Consider the following 19963-nt stretch of genomic DNA (forward strand, 5'->3'; position numbering starts at 1 on the left):
AAGAAGCTGAGTGACAGGCAAGTGAATGCTCACACTGAGCTACTCAGAGAAAATCGCTTTGGTGGAGTGATTGGAGATGCAGAAGTCAAGAAGGCTGGAAGTGTGAAAGTGGCAACTTAAGAGATAATTTGAGATGCTCAAAGCCAAAGAGAGACCCTCTGTATGGAAGATATTTTAATACTTTTTTTTTTTCCCAGAGGCCTGATGTTTTCAACTGCAGCCTGCTCACAGTCAGGGGACACTTCTGGAAGTTCACATTCTGGGTCAATTGCAACAGTGGTTGAAGTTCGAGGAGGATCTGGTTGTGGATAGGACCAATTAAAGTCCATGTTCGATTTGTGGTCTGCAGAGCTTGGGGCTTTTCAGCGTCCTGCTGAGTGTAGAAATAGAGACACTGTGATCAACACCTCTGTTTGACATATAACAAAATAGGCAAATTTTGAGAGAAATAAAATATGTTGATTTTGGTGTTACTTTTGTTTTGAAATCCATATATAGTTTTCTCATGATCACACTTTTCATGAAATGTTTAAAGAGCCCTCGGATTGGATAATTTCTAAACACTAGAAATTTATTTTTCAGTTACAGATGCTGGAAAGTCCAATATTGAGATGCCAGCAGACTCAGTATCAGCTGAGGTTTCATTCTCTATCTCAAAGATAGCACCTTCTTCCTTCATTTTCCCAAGGTGGAAGAGGTCAACAAGCTCCCTCAGGTTTCTTTGAGGGTATCAATCCCACTTATGAGGGTGGAGCGCTTACCAACTATCCACCTCTCTCAGGCCCCTCCTCTTACACTGTTGCCTTGGGGGTTAGGATTCCACCATATGAGTTTTGAGGGGATACAAACATACAGACCACAGCAGGGCACTTCAGGTTAGTAAAAATGTATCTTTGCTTTGTGAATAAGTATGTTTCTATGCTTTGCTTCTTTCATTTGTTTAATGAAAAGTTCTATGTGAGGCTTTCTAACCCTACTCAGACTGAACTAATGAGGAATGTTATTTTACCAACTGCAGACTGATAGGTGGATGGGGACCTGGTTTCCCCTGAAGTGCTGGCCAACAGCATCGGCTCTTTCTTCTGAGCACTGGCAGAAGGCATGAGGCAGAGACAGGCACACAGAGAGATGGACTCAGTGGAGGGAAGCCCCAGGTTCCTTCACTTTCCTATTTTGCATGAATTTTACAGTTTCTCTGACTCCACTCCCTTTCAGAGGTTCCCCATGGGAAAACTCTCTCCCTTCCCTCTCCCAGCAAGAAGAAAAACCATTGTCATTTTCAGTTCCAAGGGTCTGAAGGATTATCCTTAGGGTCACAAACTAGGAACTGACCCCTTCTTTTAATTGCAATTGCCTCCCACCTGGCCTCTAAATAAGATTATCCCCAAACTTGAGAAGTACCACCCAACACAAATGAAACAGTCCTCCAAGCAGCTGGCTAGCCGAAGGTAGCAGCTGGGTGAGCCTGACAGCTGCACCAGGAGGGCTAAGATTACCCTGTGATAATCACACCTTCCTCTCCCAGGGGCACTGGGACTTGTAACTGTTGTGCCTCCTGCTGCTTTACATGTAAATAAAGGCAGGCAAATGCCTTGATTCCCTTAAGCTGCCAGCTGAAATTATATTTTAACTGGGAGGTTGAAGCTTCCAGGTCTGCTTAAAATGCTAATGGGCTTCCTAAGGTGCATAATGGAAGGGGCTTCAAAGGTAGGTTCTACAGGTGCTCATGGATGGTACAGGGCTCTGTTTCTGCTCCATGGTGAGTCTTCCTCTTTAGTCCTCTTAATTTATCCTTGAGATGGACTGTTCTTCTTATTTATGTATTCTGGAAATCCTCTCCAGGCTACTGGACCCTCAGACAATTCCATAGACTTCTTGGTGAGATGCAAACCAAGAAACAAGCAGTTAATCCCTTCTGTATTTTGCTCTGAGCTCATGGAGAGAAACTCTTCACGGGGGATGAGGCTTGCAAAGCCAAAGCTACAAGTGGCAAAATATTGGAAAATGGAACCTGAGCAAGAGGCCCAAACAGTCTACCAAGAAAAAAAGCAAGAGTAGGAGTTCGGACAAGGTGAGAGCCTGAGTAGCACAACAGGAGACTCTGATTTCAGTGAGAATTGGTATTTCTGGGACTATGGGGCAGAAGTAGACTCACGTTTAGAAAGAATCAGGCTGGTAGTGTCCTTCTAAAAACAGTTCTCTTGGTAACATTTTTGCTAGGGCAAGGCTTCTCTTAGGGGCCTGGGTTCTCTCTCACCTACCTCCTGGAAGCATCTCTATCACTCTTAAAGGGACAGTTTCCAGAATGCTTCACCATTCTTCTCTCACAGTTTTGCTTTTTTTTGCATGTTGTCCCTTACTCTGATTGTTTTCTCTGCAAAATACTGGAGTTCTAAGCCTGCTTTTGCTTTACTTTGCACAGTCCTGACTTCTTTGCAGGTGATTTGAGTGCTTTCTCTTTCCCTTGCACCACTGAGTACTTCCCTTGGCATGGCATTTAATTCCCAGAGCAGGAGTCAGCCCAGGGCTGAGCTAACTCACTCAAAAATGCTAAGGGCAGGTAATGGATCGTTATTACCCCTTGTATTTGCATTTTAGTAGGTAGTTTATTTTTTCCACAGATTCCTTCTGATGAAGGAAGGGAGAACCTACCCATTTTTCCACCTGTTAGTATCCTGTAAGTGTCTCCTATTGTTCCTTTTGCCCAAAGACAGAACAATGAAGAACAGAACAGCATATTTAGCTTAAAGAACTTTTCCCAAGCCAATGGAATCAGGCAGTTGGCAACTCCCAGATCTGTTTGCAGACAGTGCTGAAAGTTGAGATTAGTGTAGCTGCAGGATTGGATACAGCCCTTGGATTGCTTTGCCAAATATGGGGTAAAATGACTTTGGCTGCTGTAATCTCCAGCTTCAATGGAGACAGAAGAAGCCTCTCTTTCTCTCATCTTTTCTGAACTCCTGGGGCCTAACAGTCAGTGTTTGGCTTAGAAAGCAATACAGTATATTTTTATTATAGTTTTGATGTCAACCCCAATGCCACATGGGACAGCTTCTTATGTTCAACGGGCAGCCACAAGCAGAGAACAGCGATCTGTGTTTGTCTTCCTTTTCTTTTCTTTTCTTTTTTGTCCACAGGATAATTTTGAAGGAGGCAACATTTGTATTTCCAAGTTACCCCTCTGCTTTTCAATTTCCCTTTTCTTTTCAAGTGCACCATATATCATTTCCATGGTCTGTGGTCTTATGCTGTCTTTTCTTCTAGAATAAAGTAATCTGATAATCAAATTTACATTAAGTATTCAGAATTGAGTATGTTATTCCTTTAAGGGCTATTTAGATTTGAAAAGGGGTTACAGGAAGAGGGCAATACTTACACTGTATTTAATTTATATGCAAGAATTATTTTTGACCCAGAATATAAAGTATAAGTTCCCATAAGCCAAGAAAACTTAGACTTCTATCAAAATTCAGCCCTTTCTTGATTGAAGCATTAATTCACTGTACCTTCAGTTCCTTTTGTTGGTATTACTGCAAAAGCCATGACTTCCTATGAATTATCACTTTTCTTGATATTACAGGACTTTGGTGTGGTGTTCTGACAGGATAGGGAGGGTTGCAGAGACTGAAAACAGAATTTTGGAAGCTCAAAAGCTGGATATGCATTGTTTTTATGGCCTTTGGTTAGCGCTGCTTATTGGTGGTCAAGATATGATCAGCTTTGATCTCTAACACCTTGAAGTTCTTAATGCTTTTTAGATATCTTTACTGTTTGAAAATTGAGTTTACAAAGATAATTGCTGTGGCACTTCACTAGTACAATCATGCACTGCATCACAATATTCTGGTCAACACCAAACTGCATATGCAATGGTGGTCTCATAAAATTGCACCTAGTGACATCATAGCTTTCGTTGATAAGTACATTGTATGATGTTACATGATAATTGTATCACCTAAGGATTCATTTCTCAGAAGGTTTCTCCATTGTTAAGTCATATATGACTAGACAGTGATTTTTCTAGAAAGTCAATATTTGAGCATTTGCAGCAATAACATAAACTTGAACAGTTTTAGCTTCATGTGACATAGAATCTTGATGGAGCACATAGACTCCAGTTGAGGTATACACTGTGTTCAGTGTTAAAATGCGAAAATATTTCCACTGCAAACATTTAACATTTTTATGGCACAGAGAAATTTGTTGAGAGAATCTTTTCTGTCAGTATCACATATCGTAATGGTGGTTGATGTTTTGAGCAGGAAGACAGAAACCTAGGGATGTGTGTGATATGGGAGATAAACTCATGAATTCCAAGAATGCTGCATTTTTCGTCCTCAATTGGCATTGAAAAAACTTGATTCATGCATCTGCAAATATTTGGACTATTTTTTAGGTAATTGTGCTAAAACAGAAGTGTTTTGTAATAATATCTTCTTTTAAGATAAAACGAGTCATTTAAAAAGATGATATGTGAATTTGCTTATTGAAAAAGTCAATGTTCTTTCTCTGAACAGTTTTCCAAATTTGCCCTTACTGAATTTCCTCACCATGCCTTCGGTTTATTCTTTTTATTAACCAAAATTGTATTGGAGTACATTGTACATAGGGGAAAGTACACAAAGGGAACATGCATTTGTCACCAACACCCAGATCAAGTAACAGCTTATTTTGAGAATGCAAGAAGTTTGTTGCATGTACTTAGAGCCCAAGAAAGACCATGACCATGACTTCCAATATCATAGATTGATTTACATATTTATGAATCCTATATAAATAAAATAATTGTGTTTCATTTTATACTTATATATTTATATTTATTTATACCATAGCCACTCTTTTTCTTTTGGTTAGTGTTGTAAGATTCATCCATGTAGTTGTATATAGTTTCAGTTCCATCATTTTCTTGGAAATATAAGCTTATCATGGAATGAGTACATATCAATTTGCATATATTCATTCTCCCATGGTAGAAACTTTGGTGATTTACAGTTTATGAATATTGTGAGTAGTGTATCTATGGACATTATTGTATATATTTTTATGAACATAATCTTTACATTTCCATAGAGTAAATACCTTGGAGTCAAAAGATGGGTTTGCAAGGCTTAGCTCTAGCAGATACAGTCTTCTCAAGTGACTGTTAATACCTCACACTGCCATCCATGGGTAATGAGAGTTCAAGTCATCATCAGCCTGCAATTGGTATTATTATATGTGTCTATTCATTTCAGCCATTGTATGTTGTACCTTATTTGGCTTTAATTTGCATTACTTTGACATCTAATGATTGAGAACCTTTCTATGTATTAATTTGACACTCCAATGATATTTGGATTTATGGAGTTTCTGTTCATTCTTTTGCACATTTTCCTATTGTCTCATTGATGCAAAGGAGTTCTTTATATATGCTGGATATGAACTCTTTATGGATCTTAGTTTTACAATATCTCCTCACTCTGAGTGATTTTCCTTTTACTTCTTACTGTTTTCTATCCATAAGTGAAAATTATAAATTAAATTCAATAAACCCCAGTTTATTAGGATTGACTTTGTATCACATTTCACCAATGTGTGCTGTGTTTACTTAATGGTCATAAAGAGTTCTTCTAGAATTATTGCTGGCTGTCTTTTAGCATTTAGATACAGCCCATCTGGAATTGATTTTTTTGATATATGATATACTTTGTGTCCATAACCAATATTTGTTGAAAAATTCATCCCAAGGTAACACAACATTATCTTTGTCAGAAGATGACCTCACAGGTATAGGTCAGTTTCTGTATTCTACACTGAGTTCAGGTCCTTTCTGTCTTGCTGCCCTTTTGTCAATAGTGCTTTTCTTAAGTCCCTTAAGTTGTAAGGAGTTTTGCCATCTGGAAGTATAAAATCTTCATATGAAGATAAAAAAGAGAATTAACACTTCTTTAAGATTAATTTGTATCACTAGATAATTTTGAGAGAAGTAATAGCTTTACAATATTGAGTATTCCAGTCCATGACCATGATATATTCTTCAATTTATGCATCTTAACTTTTATTTCTTTTAATAATGCATTGTAGTTTTTAGTGTTTGTGTTCAGAACATACTTTGTAAGATTTATCCATAGACATTTGATGTTTTTGATGCTATTACAATTTTAAATGATGTTTTAAAAATATTCTTGTTTGCTGCTAGTCTGTAGAAGTAGAGTTGATGATTCTTTCAAATGAGTTGTTTTGTTCATCATCTTCCTTTTCTAAGTTTCCAATTGTATTCATCTTTAATGTGCTCATGTACTTCTTATGCACTGTTCTGTATGTTCCATGATTCTTAATTCTTATGCTTCAGTTAGGATGATATCTATTTATCTATATCTGTATATCTTTATCATATATATATGTATACATACATATATATATATATATACATACATTTATTATACATTATTGTGTCATCCAGTGCTGACTTACTGGTGTTTTAGCTTAACTCTTAGGTCCTATTTTCTTGTAATTCATATTTAACTTCTGCAATTTCTATTGCTTCCTTTTAAAAAATGCTGGTAAAATTTCCAATGTTAACCCATTTTATCCATATTTTGATTATTTTAAAACATACCTATCATTTTAGCATAAAATTTTTTACTCTTTATAAAGATATTATTTAGATTTTCTGCCTATTATTGTTTTCCTTTTGTTTTTCAATTATAGCAACCTATTCTGTTAAATATGCCTAGGAGCTTTCCAATGAGTGCCTAGTAATGTGCAGGAAACTTGTTAGTGACCTTCAATGATGTTGTTTTTCCTTTGAGACTCTTTCTTTCTTCTGCAGTCAGTGATAGCTGCTCATCTTCATTCCAATCAGGAGCTGAGTTTAGTTGAGTTGAGGTTGTAATTTTTGGAAGACTCGGTCTGCCTTGTGACATTCCTCTCCTTGGGGGTATCCTTGGAGAATTTTCTACTGAGAGGTGATTCTTGAACACTAATCTTTCTTTAGAGTGGCCTTGCTACCAAATGCTCTGCTCTGCTTTTCAAAGGTTTCTGATTCTCCTTTAATTTTACATCATGTGAAGCTCCTGAATTTGGCAAATATTTCCTGGGAGATGTATTTCATCAAGCTTCCAAAATGATCTCTTCAATCCTCTGAGTTCACAACATCTGCTGGTCTTCTGACTCAGAAAAACCTCACCTGAATGTTCCTCCCTGTCTCCTGCTTCCTAAATCAGGCAATGCTCTTATGCAAAGAGTGGCTGCAGATCAATTCTCATCTCTAATTCTCACACTTTGTAATCTTGGTTTATCTAATAGTCATTGCTTCAGTAACTAGCTGATGCCTTTAAATGCATGTGTTTAATATCTTAGAGGCTTTTTTAGTTATTTTCAGAGAAAACCTACAAGCTATTCCATCTAGCTTAGAAGTCTGTCTACCTGTTCTTAACTGAACATGCTTGCTATGTTGCTCATTAAGTAAATATTACCATATTATTCACCTATTGGCCCTTCTTTTGTTGGCATGTAACTAGTGCTTTAAGAACTTCAGATCATGATCCACTTGTTTCATGATTTCCTCTTGAATAGCTCAGCAATTATTCTGGGTAATCCTCTCATAAGCCTTTTCTGAACTTCTTTATTGTTTATACCATATTATTTCACTATTGATTTGCTTGATCTATTCTATAAATCATGAATAAATCTATGTGTGTAAGCTTCCTGAGTCTCAGAGCATGCTGACACATTTGGAATAATTTTTCTGTATTTTATAACATCAAGCATGACTTTGATAAGCAGCACATATTTTATTCAAATCTAAAAAAATTTTGTAGTAGTATCATCTTCCAGATATGATACTCTTCCCTTCATCTGAAAGTGGAAAGAGAGTTAATGATTATGAGTTTTCTGCAATAAAGGATTGAATTTAGAGCAAGCAAGGAAATATGAATATTGTGTGTGTTTCAAAATTAAGTGGGAAGTAACTGTTTATTATTTATAGCTTCTATGATTTTATGTCATGCTTGTTCTGTTTCTATTGAGCTCATAATGAATTCTTGGTGTCTTTGATCTACTTTTTGCAGTTTTTCTCTAACGTGAAATACAAGCTCAGGAAGGAGCCCTACAAATGATGCAGTATCATTTTAGCACCCAATTTACAGAAGAAAAAATTTAGTGAACAAAACTTTGTTTCCTGAGGAATACGTACATTGGTAGCAATTAATGTAAGATTCATTCCCTTCTATACACCTATCTCTTTATTTCAATATTATCAAACATTCTTGATTGTATTTGGAGTGATCTCCAAAATTTGAAAACTAAAACTTAGCAGTGATTCAGAAGCACAACTGGAATCCTACACATACCCCTGTGCCAGAGTGAGATTTTCTCACTGTCATAGATTCTTTCTCAGGAGAGTCTTTGTGTTAGGTCTAGATGTTAGTGCTTCTGTATGTGCATTTAAAACAATCTCAGCTTGGAAAGAAATCTGCTAATTGTATTAAAATTGAAGAAAAAAAAACCCAATAACATAATGATTTTTAGAAGAGAGTAGTTTGAGTAAATTTATGAGTTGAATGTCTTAGAATTATGGAACTATTGATGATTTGAAGGATTAATTTGAAATTTTCAGTCATAGTTTTTGCAGCATGTTAAAGGGGAAAATATGTTCTATTCTGGCATTCAAGAATTGGATTTCTGTATCCCTACCAATTGTAAATGGTAAACTAAATTGTAAATGATAAATGTAAACTTCTCAATAAGTTAATGTCTATTGTTTTTCTGGATATTTTGTTTTCCACAAAAGAAAGTTGACTCTCTGAAGGCAAAGATTAGTTTGCATTCCCTCCCTACCCTTCCACCCTTGGTGCTAATTTCTAGTTTGTGGTAGGAAATTTGTTCTTTTCTTTATTTTTCTTTTTTTAACTTTTATTTAATGAATATAAATTTTTTTTTTGAGAGGCAGAGTGGACAGTGAGAGAGAGAGACAGAGAGAAAGGTCTTCCTTTGCCGTTGGTTCACCCTCCAATGGCCGCTGCGGCCGGCGCGCTGCGGCCGGCGCACCGCGCTGATCCAATGGCAGGAGCCAGGTGCTTCTCCTGGTCTCCCATGGGGTGCAGGGCCCAAGCACTTGGGCCATCCTCCGCTGCACTCCCTGGCCACAGCAGAGAGCTGGCCTGGAAGAGGGGCAACCGGGATAGAATCCGGCCCCCTGACCGGGACTAGAACCCAGAGTGCCGGCGCCGCAGGAAGAGGATTAGCCTATTGAGCCATGGTGCCGGTCGAATGAATATAAATTTCCAAAGTACAGCTTATAGATTACAATGGCTCCCCACTCATAACTTCCCTCCCACCCGCAACCCTCCCCTTTCCTGCTCCCTCTCCCCTTCCATTCACATCAAGATTCATTTTCAATTCTCTTTATATACAGAAGATCAGTTTAGTATATATTAAGTAAAGATTTCAACAGTTTGCACCTACATAGAAACACAAAGTGAAAAATACTGTTTGAGTACTAGTTATAGCATTAAATCACAATGTATAGCACATTAAGGACAGAGATCCTACATGAGGAGTAAGTGCACAGTGACTCCTGTTGTTGACTTAACAAATTGACACTCTTGTTTATGGCATCAGTAATCACCCTAGGCTCTAGTCATGAGTTGCCAAGGCTATGGAAGCCTTTTGAGTTCACCAACTTCGATCTTATTCCAACAGGGTCATAGTCAAAGTGGAAGTTCTCTCCTCCCTTCAGAGAAAGGTACCTCCTTCTTTGATGGCCCCGTTCTTTCCACTGGGATCTCACTCACAGAGATTTTTCATTTAGGTCTTTTTTTTTTCCCACAGTGTCTTGGCTTTCCATGCCTAAAATACTCTCATGGGCTCTTCAACCATATCCGAATGCCTTAACGGCTGATTCTGAGGCCAGAGTGCTATTTAGGACATCTGCCATTCTATGAGTCTGCTGTGTATCCCGCTTCCCATGATGGATCGTTCTCTCTCTTTTTGATTCTATCAGCTAGTATTAGCAGACACTAGTCTTGTTTGTGTGATCCCTTTGACTCTTAGACCTATCAGTGTGATCAGTTGTGAACTGAAATTGATCACTTGGACTAGTGAGATGGCATTGGTACATGCCACCTTGATGGGCTTAACTGAAAAGTGATCACTGTTAAATATAAGAGTGGGAATAAGAGAGGGAAGAGACGTACAATTTGTGACATGCTCAAGCTGACTTGCCCCAAACAGTAGAGTTAGAAACATACTAGGGGATTCCAATTCAATCCCGTTTGTTCTTTTCTAGCTAAGGAAGTCTTTAGTTATGTTCACAACTATTTTGGACTCTGCCTTTATAAGGCAGAGAAAATGATTAAATTTACTGCCCTGTCACAGTTGGCTGAGTACATGTGACTAATTTTGGCTAACGAGTTGTAAGTGGAATTGCTCTATGTCATTTTTCAGGCCAGAGTATTTAATTGTATTTAATTATCAATGACTCCCACCAGCACACTCTTTCAAGTGCTACAATGACTGTCAACCTCCAAGTGGTAGCTTTTCTGGCAGCCTGGGGTCTGAAGTGAGCATATAGTGGAGCTGAGCCCTCCATCTGTCCAGGATGTATATGTGGTATTGACAAGAAATAAACTTTTGCTGCTCTGAGACAGAATTTTTGAAATGTTTGTTATCATAGCACTACTGACCTATCCCAACACATTAACTGACTGATTATTTCTGAGGTTTCAGTGGCTAAACTGCTCCAGGAAAGCACTTGGAGGGATAATAACATCATTGGTTCATTTTCCTAATTCTTGCTAGCCAAGCAGGAGGAATATTTGGTATCTTCCTTCATGCTCAAATATAGAGGGATTATGGTTCTACCAGCAGGACATGTCTCTAGCCAGACATGGCCATGAACACATTGAGATAGGAATCTGTCATTGGAGCCTACAAGAACAAGCACCTGTGCCATGGACTTGGTGATGTATATGGTTAGTGATGTAACAGATTAAGAATTTCATACAGATGTATATTTTAATACATTCTTTTTTTAAGATTTACTTATTTATTTGAAAGTCAGTGTTACACACAGAGAAAAAGAAAGGCAGAGAGATAAGAGATAGAGAGAGAGAGAGAGAGGGAGAGAGAGAGAGAGGTCTTCCATCTGTTGTTTCACTCCCCAGATGGCTGCAATGGCCGGAGCTGTGCCAATCTGAAGCCAGGAGCTAGGAGCCAGGAGCTTCCTCCAGGTCTCCCACATGGGTGCAGGGGCCCAAGGACTTGGGGTGTCTTCTGCTTTCCCAGGCCGTAGCAGAGAGCTGGATCAGAAGAGGAGCAGCTGGGACTCGAACTGGCACCCATATAGGATGCAGGCACTGCAGGCGGTGGATTTATCTGCTATGCCACAGTGCCGGCCCCATAATGCATTTTTAAGATTTCATATACTCTTTCTAGATTTTGTTTATGAATTATATATTTCTTCTCTGTGCATTTGATCAATACTTCCTTACCTTCAGTCTCTGCTCATGCAACTATGGGATGAACACGTTTTAAAAGGAAAAATATCAATTCTCAAGTTGCCTATTATGATGTTAAACATTTTGATCACATCGTTTAGCTGGTTTTTTCTGGTGTTTAACATTCTTGGTTTTTCAATGTTTTCACCTTTTTAGTTAGTCTAGCTTGGTACTAGGGTGTCTCTAGGGCTCTGCTCATGCCCAGAGATTTCCTGATTCTTATGTTTTTTTAGGTTGAGGCTATGTAGTTGGGCATTGTAGGAGATTTCTCATGTGGAGATGCTGGTGATTGACCTGTGAGAGTCTAAAAGTTCTGTTCTTGAACCTTTTTTGGGAGTTCCCTGGTGAATAAAAACATGTCAGAAGAATACAGGCAGCTGCAGAGGGAGAGAAGCAATGTGGATGTCCCCAAATTGCACAGGAGAAAAAGGAACATGTCATTTTTCAGATTCCTATTGCCAGCTGTCATTTTTGTTGGTTAAAGTCATGGACATTCTAAGCCAACAACAACAACAAAAAAACACAATTACATGTTGGCTTCTTGGTACATATTCTTTTCTTGTTGTGTTCATTGCATATTTTTTAAGATAAAAAAAGTTTCAACATGGTAAGGCACTGTGGAGAAAGTATATAAAATAAAATCATTTTAATATTGAGAAACCTATTCATTCATGTATTCATTCATGCATTTTTTAATTTATCCATTGAAAAATAAATGTGGACAACCACGTATAGTATTTTGTGAAAACAATGAAAATAGAAAATTAATAACAATGATAATTTCTAAAGCTAACACTAGTTAGAAAAATAACTGTATTTCATGCACCTTATAACAGTTTAAAGTAATTAGCTCATGCGGCTTTCAGTGCCCTAATTTCCTTTTCATTTCAGAGAGGTGGAACTTGAGGTCAGAAACATTTTGTCAATTGCCGTATGTCAACAAAGCATGTCAGTGTAGAATTGTGAGTTTGACCTGGGATATTTGGCCCATGAGGTTGTACCACAAAATTCTACACTATATTGTTGTCCTTTATACTCTATGAAGAGTATCATTGATAAAACCAAAGGCTATGTAATTTCTCTATGCCTAGAAAGAATGTGGGGCTTAGAGAATACCGGTAGAAGACACTGTCTTTTACTTCCTCTGAACTTCCCACTTTCATTTCTGTCTTAGACGTTGCTACATGGAGCTTGGAAGGCACACGTGCACACACACACACACACATTTTAATATCCATTAAACTATAAAGAAGAATTAACACTCCTGGCAAAAAAAAAATTGGGAGTCTGATCACTATCCTTTGAGTTTACAGTATTAGATTTTGTCTAATGGTCCAGAGTGGCTGTGAGCACAGCCAGAGGAAAGGAAAGGACAAGTTCCAAAGAGAAGATATATAGAGCTAAGGATATGTGTGCAAGTGTGTAGATTCATGACATCATGAAGGACAGGACTCACCAGTGGAGCAAAGTTCTGTTTTTAGATTTTCCTCATTCTTTCTGATCTCCATGCTCTGGGATCACGTTGGGGAAAGAAATGGATGCAAAGTAAACATGTACTGTTAAAATGCTGCAGGCCTTGATATTTGGCAGATTTTTTTTTATGGGGAGTTTGTATCCATGATGTTACTGATGAAAGCAATGATTTGATGGAAATTCTAAAGTCTGACAGGCAGAAGTGTGCTTTCAGTCATCCTGTGTCTCTGAAGATATCAGGGATTGGATACTGCCATCCACACCAGCACTTTTCCGTAAGTGAGCTATCCAGAAGCCTGTGGTGAGGGAATAAGATCTCTGAAGTATGTCATTGGGCATCCCTGTTGGGAAAGAAATTACCAAACCAAATAAAAATCACCTTTAATATGTAACTATTTATCCATTTGTAAGTACTGATACATTGTGAACATTAGAAACACAGTAAAATGTTATGTTGCAAGATAAGATATATAATACTAATTTTCCAATGTTGTAAGATAAATATCTGATATTATTAAATGCCTTCCTAAATATTATGGCTTTATGACTATCAATAGCTACATCCCAAGGCTCTCCATGTATTAAACTGAGGTTAAAAATCTATACTTCACATAGGTCTAATTACATAATCCATTGTTTTTGCCTCTTAATGTTACTGATGAAGAACTTTTTCTATACATGGTTATTTAAGCTCTGCCATTTTCTCATTACTCATTTGTGTTTGTATTATTACTATTAACTTCAATTCAGTTATTTGGCAGGAATATTTCCAATTGGTTTCCCTTATTGTGGAGGTAATGCAGTCAACAATAAATAGTATTACCCACAAAGACATTTAATAAGGCACAAACTGCAACACATTGCCTTGGAAAGCAAATGGAGGAATGAGGATCCAGTTGATCTTATTTTCATGTCTTTCAAGATTTATTTATTTATTTGGAAGGCAGAGTAACACATACACACATACACACAGAAAGAGAGAGAGACATATCTATCTTTCATCTACTGACTCATTCACCAAATGACTCCTACAGGCTGACAGCAGGCGTCTGTTCCTTTCATAGAGGTGGCAAGGACTCCAGTAGTTGAGTCATTATCAGCTGCATTCCAGGCACATTAGAAGGGGGCTGGATCAGAGGCAAAATAGATGGGCTTGGACCAGCACTCTGATATGAGATGCACGTGTCCCCCTAGCAGCTTAATCCATTGGACCACAATGCCCACCCCATAATTCCCATCTTTCTGCTTTGAGGAATTTGTATTTTTTCTTAAGGATTCCTGTACATTGCAAAGAATCTGAAAACTTTCCATGCAAGATTCGATGCAGACAAAATATACATTACCTATTTATAAATTTGAAATTCTAGTGTTTTCTTTGAATCTTGCTGGATCATCTTCACAGATAACCTTGTAGACACATTTCCTTAAATTTTCTTTTCATTTACAAATTGGAAGCAAAGATATCTCAAAAAAGGTACTTCTATTTACATCTCAGAGATCATGGGTTTAAGTATTTAGACATAAATTATAATTGTAATCAGTTTTAGACGTTTGAAAGACACTGAGATAATTTTTTAGTTAAAGGGATCATGAGTTTACAATAAGGAGACCAGACTCAAGCAGATCATTGAAATGTACAAGGGGCATTTATGGAAATCTAAGTATTCCAGGGGAAGGAAAGATGAGTCAGGAAACAGGGACAGAGAATATAAGGAACACGATCAGGAATTTAATTTAGATCTAAGTTTGCAGTATTGCTTAGATCCACAGGTGGCATGTCCCTCAGGCAGATGGCTTAAGGGCTAGTGTTTTGGGAGTCTTTGACTAGAGACATTGATTTAGGAATTGTCTTCATAAAAATGTTTTCTGAAGTCATGAAAACGATTCATTGAGAAATCGGTGGCAACATAAAGACTGCTTTTATATATAATGACTATACCGAGTGGTCCTTGGAAAGACTTTTTCATCTACATTTTGAATTTTTTTCTCTTCCAGAAAGTTGATATTGTTGGAAGAGTGATTGCCAGATTTGTGAGTCTTTAGAGCGAAATTAGAGTTGTCAAAATTCTAGTCCTGGATATGGACATTGACAGAAATCCTACCCTCTCATTGGAATGGACAGATTTGTCCCATGAATGCTGGAGCTAGAACCACATTTGGACTTCATTTTGAGAAGAAGTGTTAGCACCTATCACCAGGGATGAGTAAAGCTATGCAGTTTTGAAAGGAGTAGCTCATGCACTAACATTGAAGTACAAGATCAAGAGGACATGCCTTGAAGCATTATAGAAGCAATTTAAAAAATTAAAGCAAGTCCCACTTAATTGGCAAATCAAATACTGACAGCACATCCAACTTCAGCTAAGGTAATCAAAGATGACAAGAGAATCCCTTCCCTAAAGTATTTTCAACTACTTGTAAGGAAAGAAGAGTTAGAATAATTTTTTTGTAAAATAGTGAGTAAGATGGGATAGCTGTCTGTGTGATGGCAGGCTACATAGTGGCTACAGGGGCTTTTGGAAAGATTTGTCCTCAATTACTGCGACTCTCAAATAGTGTGTTGAAGAAGAACTTAGGCTGAATCTTGATGGATTGCATTTATCATATCAAATTAAAAGTACTTTATTCATAATCACTTTAAAATATTAATGTGCAAGGAATCTGTGTGGTTCAGCCTGAATACTAAGAGCATTGAAACATAAGGTGTTATAGTTTCTTCGCTATGTTTTGAAAAATGCCCCTCATTAAACTTTAAAAATGAACAAGTGATATAGAAATAACATGTACAGATATACTTTTGGAGGAGCAGCACTGTGGTATAGAGAAGTGAACATTTGATTTGGAATCAAATTTTATTTACATCCATTTCAAGTCTTTGAACGAGTAACCTTACATGTTGTAAAAGAATCTTCCTGTTCGAAGTAGAGCTTCTAGAATCTGCTAGATGGCCTTCCAAAGCTGCTCAGAAGAGTCAATGAGATCAGGTATGTGATACTATGTAAACAGAAATATGTCAAACCAGCACGAGGCAAGATGTCAATTTATATGCATCTTTCCATATATATAAAATTGCATGCATTTTTCTCTTAAGGAATTTTTTTCATTAAACTAAATATTGTTTCTAGCAAGTGAAACCTTTCAAGTAAGGTTGATATCATTATTCCTTACAAGTTTCATCTTGATTCATAAACATTTTATGCCAAGAATAGTGCTGTTTTAAAGACAATGAGTGCCTGTTTTTGCCTGGGGCCACTGGAAGCCCTGTAAAAGAGACAGGAGGAATTAAAGGCCCTTAATCATATTTCCCTGTTTTTAACTGTTAGTTTTTACACTCCTGAGCCATTTCTCTCCTCTTGCTGGGCCCTACGGAGGCTCATAAATCTTAATTAAAGATGCAATTTTTTTCTTATGAAATCTAAGCTGCAAGAAACCTTTCATGTTTTTTATTTTTAAGATGAGCTCCATGTGTCGGCTCATAAAACAAATAAGACTTTTACACTCAAAGGATTTTGAACGCTGTTATTGCTGCTCTCATGCGGAGCTAGTCCCATAATTATTATTATTGTTATTTTATTTTTTTATACAGATGTACTTCCTAGTTTCTTGCACAGAGCACAGTGGAAAAATGGGACTTAAACTAGGCTGGTTTTGGGATAGAAAGTGAAGGTATGGTTCATAAAAGGTGAAAGAAGCAACTATCTAAGATTCCATGGGGAAAAGAAGATAATGTTAATGCTACTGGGTGTGGGAATTTATTCATTTGTTCATTTATTCTTCTGAAGATTCTGTGGTAAGATAGGCAAGATATTTGCAACTATACCCTTACCCTTTTAGATTTGTGGAAATTTGGCTGCCATGTTTAATCCCCTGGACTCATTTTGATTACCAGTACAATAGGAGTTTAATTGTAGATAAGAGATGGCTTGGAAAGACCTGGCCATTTTTTTTTTTTTAATTTTTTTTGACAGGCAGAGTGGACAGTGAGAGAGAGAGACAGAGAGAAAGGTCTTCCTTTGCCGTTGGTTCACCTTCCAATGGCCGCCGCGGCCGCCGCGCTGCGGCCGGCGCACCGCGCTGATCCGATGGCAGGAGCCAGGAGCCAGGTGCTTTTCCTGGTCTCCCATGGGGTGCAGGGCCCAAGCACCTGGGCCATCCTCCACTGCACTCCCTGGCCACAGCAGAGGGCTGGCCTGGAAGAGGGGCAACCGGGACAGAATCCGGCGCCCCAACCGGGACTAGAACCCGGTGTGCCGGCGCTGCTAGGCGGAGGATTAGCCTAGTGAGTCGCGGCGCCGGCCCGACCTGGCCATTTTTAAGATAATATTGCAAATAATAAAAATGATAATTTTGATAAATTTTTATATATATATCGAAAAATGCCCAGAGACTACTAAGCCACCAGGTGTCAACCTGCCCATCTCCTGCCATCCTTCAAATTTTCTAAAGTCTCCTGTTATTCTCAAGATTACATTAATGCTCCCAAGACAACTTGCAGTCTGAACTCTACCTCTTTTGAACCACATCTCTTTTTTTTTGTTTTTTTTTTGTTTTTTGTTTGTTTTTTTGTTTGTTTGTTTGTTTGTTGACAGGCAGAGTGGACAGTGAGAGAGAGACAGAGAGAAAGATCTTCTTTTGCCGTTGGTTCACCCTCCAGTGGCCGCTGCGGCCGGCGCGCTGCGGCTGGCGCACCGCGCTGATCCGATGGCAGGAGCCAGGTGCTCCTCCTGGTCTCCCATGGGGTGCAGGGCCCAAGGACTTGGGCCATCCTCCACTGCACTCCTGGCCACAGCAGAGGGCTGGCCTGGAAGAGGAGCAACCGGGACAGAATCCGACGCCCTGACCGGGACTAGAACCCGGTGTGCTGGCGCCGCTAGGCGGAGGATTAGCCTAGTGAGCCGCGGTGCCGGCTGAACCACATCTCTTACTATCACAATGTATCCAACCTCATGTATCTCCTGTTTGTTCAGAGAAAGCACAAAAAATGCTTTCCAAAGATGTTTTCCAAATAATCTTTATTATTTTGCTATTCTGTGGCTTAGTATATATTGAGAGGTGTGATGGGAAAGGAGCAATTGCGTGATAGACATAGTGTTAGTTTTTAAAGTTAGGATGTCCAATCGCTAGCTTAGTACCATGGCAAGTTTAGTCTCTCTGAGCATCTTTGTTCTCTTCATAATTCCTTGCTGATGGTGGCATGAAGATTATATGGGCACATGCAGTGCACCTAGCACAACATTGACAACAAAACACATACTCCATAGGTAGATGTTTTCATTCTTTCTTTCTGCTTGAAAGACAGTAGTCTCACCTCTGTGTTTCTATTCATTGCCTATGATGCTGTCACATTATGGGACATTTGTGAAGCCTTTCATAAGATCCCCAGGCACATTAGGGTGAATTTGGATGAATAATTTGACAAGTGGCAAAACTTGACAATGAGTGGTTGGGAAGAAGGAGGGACCTAGAGGAAGCAGGTTGCCCTTTTCTCCTTGTGGCCAAATCACATTTTTCTGAAGAAAGGACCATCTGGTTTCTTGCATGGTACTATCCCCTCAGACAGCCCTCAGGTTTATTTGAAGCATTGCTTGTCTCTACCTTTCTCTCCTACACTCTATGCCCCACTCCCTCTCCCAAATCCGTCTCACCTGAGGCCACATCCCATGCTCTTGCTAGCTGGTTCACAAGTGTTTAATCCCCCGGTTTACATATTGACAAATGGTAGATGTCAACACATTTACCACCTTAAGTTTCTTATCTACTTTTTGCTATTTATTATATTCTATTTTTTTCTTGACAGGCAGAGTGGACAGTGTGAGAGAGAGACAGAGAGAAAGGTCTTCCTTTTCCATTGCTTCACCCCACAATGGCCGCTGTGGCTGGCATGCTGTGACCCGCGCACCACGCTGATCTGAAGCCAGGAGCCAGATGCCTCTCCTGGTCTCCCATGTGGGTGCAGGGCACAAGCATTTGGGCCATCCTCCACTGCACTCCCAGGCCACAGCAGAGAGCTGGCCTGGAAGAGGAGCAACCGGGACAGAATCTGGTGCCCCAACCGGGACTAGAACCTGGGGTGCCGGCGATGTGGGTGGGGGATTAGACTATTGAGCCACAGTGCCGGCCAATTTATTATATTCTAAATGATTTTATTCTTCAACACACTTGAACCAAAAACAACGGCTCCTTTGAATCAGAGTCATAACACTGGAAAGGTGTGTCTAATTTACCTTTACCTTCTTTGTTTTATTCATAAACAGGAGACATAGAAAGGTAGAAAGTCTTTACATAATCAACACATAGTTCTTCCCCCATCTCTCATATCATATCTGGTGGTTGACTATTGTTTAGAATAACTCCTTTGACTTCTTTGACCACATGGCACATTGAAATCCCCAAAAATCCCAATTAGAAATTAAAATGCTAGAATCATAGTCTGTATTTGTGCAGAGTTCACTCCAGTGCCCTCGGGTTCCCTACCTACATGCTGACTAACAGGGGATTTTCAAGCAAGTCAGATAGTATGATGCATATAAAGGGTAAGGCGTATGGAAGGAGGTGATTCTTTGGAGCTATGCTGCTTTTGGAGGGATCTGTAGATGCAGCAAATTGTCCCATGGAGTCAGGCAGGACAGAGTTCAAAGAAGTGTTAAAAGTATCCAGTTGATTGCCACACCCATTATGGTTTCCCATTTAATCTCTCCCTGATTCCAGTTAGATACTGAATGGTTTTTCAGAGATTAATCATATATATATATATATATATATATATATATATACACACACACATATACAAACAGAGACAACTGTGCATTACTTTTTCTGGAATAAAAATATGAAGCATTGGGGCTGGCGCTGTGGCACAAAGGATTAAAGCCCTGGCCTGAAGCACCATATGAGTGCTGGTTCTAGTCCTGGCTGCTCCTCTTCCAATCCAGTTTTCTGCTAAAGTACTGGAAAAGCATTAGAAGACGGTCCGAGTCCTTGGGCCCCTGCACCTGCTTGGGAGACCCAGA

General features: G+C 38.8%; 1 long non-coding RNA gene across 2 annotated transcripts; it reads left to right on the plus strand.

Annotated features, from left to right (window-relative positions):
• Positions 1-709: 709 nt before the first annotated feature.
• Positions 710-15329, plus strand: LOC149123734 (uncharacterized). 2 transcript variants are annotated; one of them, XR_016215128.1, is made up of 3 exons: positions 710-875; positions 1843-2071; positions 14949-15329. It is a non-coding gene; the product is annotated as an uncharacterized LOC149123734 (long non-coding RNA). The 2 variants fall into 2 exon arrangements; XR_016215127.1 differs by lacking the exon at positions 710-875 and adding an exon at positions 1538-1759.
• The last annotated feature ends 4634 nt before the right edge of the window (positions 15330-19963 follow it).

Source organism: Oryctolagus cuniculus, chromosome 10, assembly GCF_051225735.1.
Source record: "Oryctolagus cuniculus isolate XC-2025 breed Fujian yellow rabbit chromosome 10, ASM5122573v1, whole genome shotgun sequence".
NCBI lineage: Eukaryota > Metazoa > Chordata > Mammalia > Lagomorpha > Leporidae > Oryctolagus > Oryctolagus cuniculus.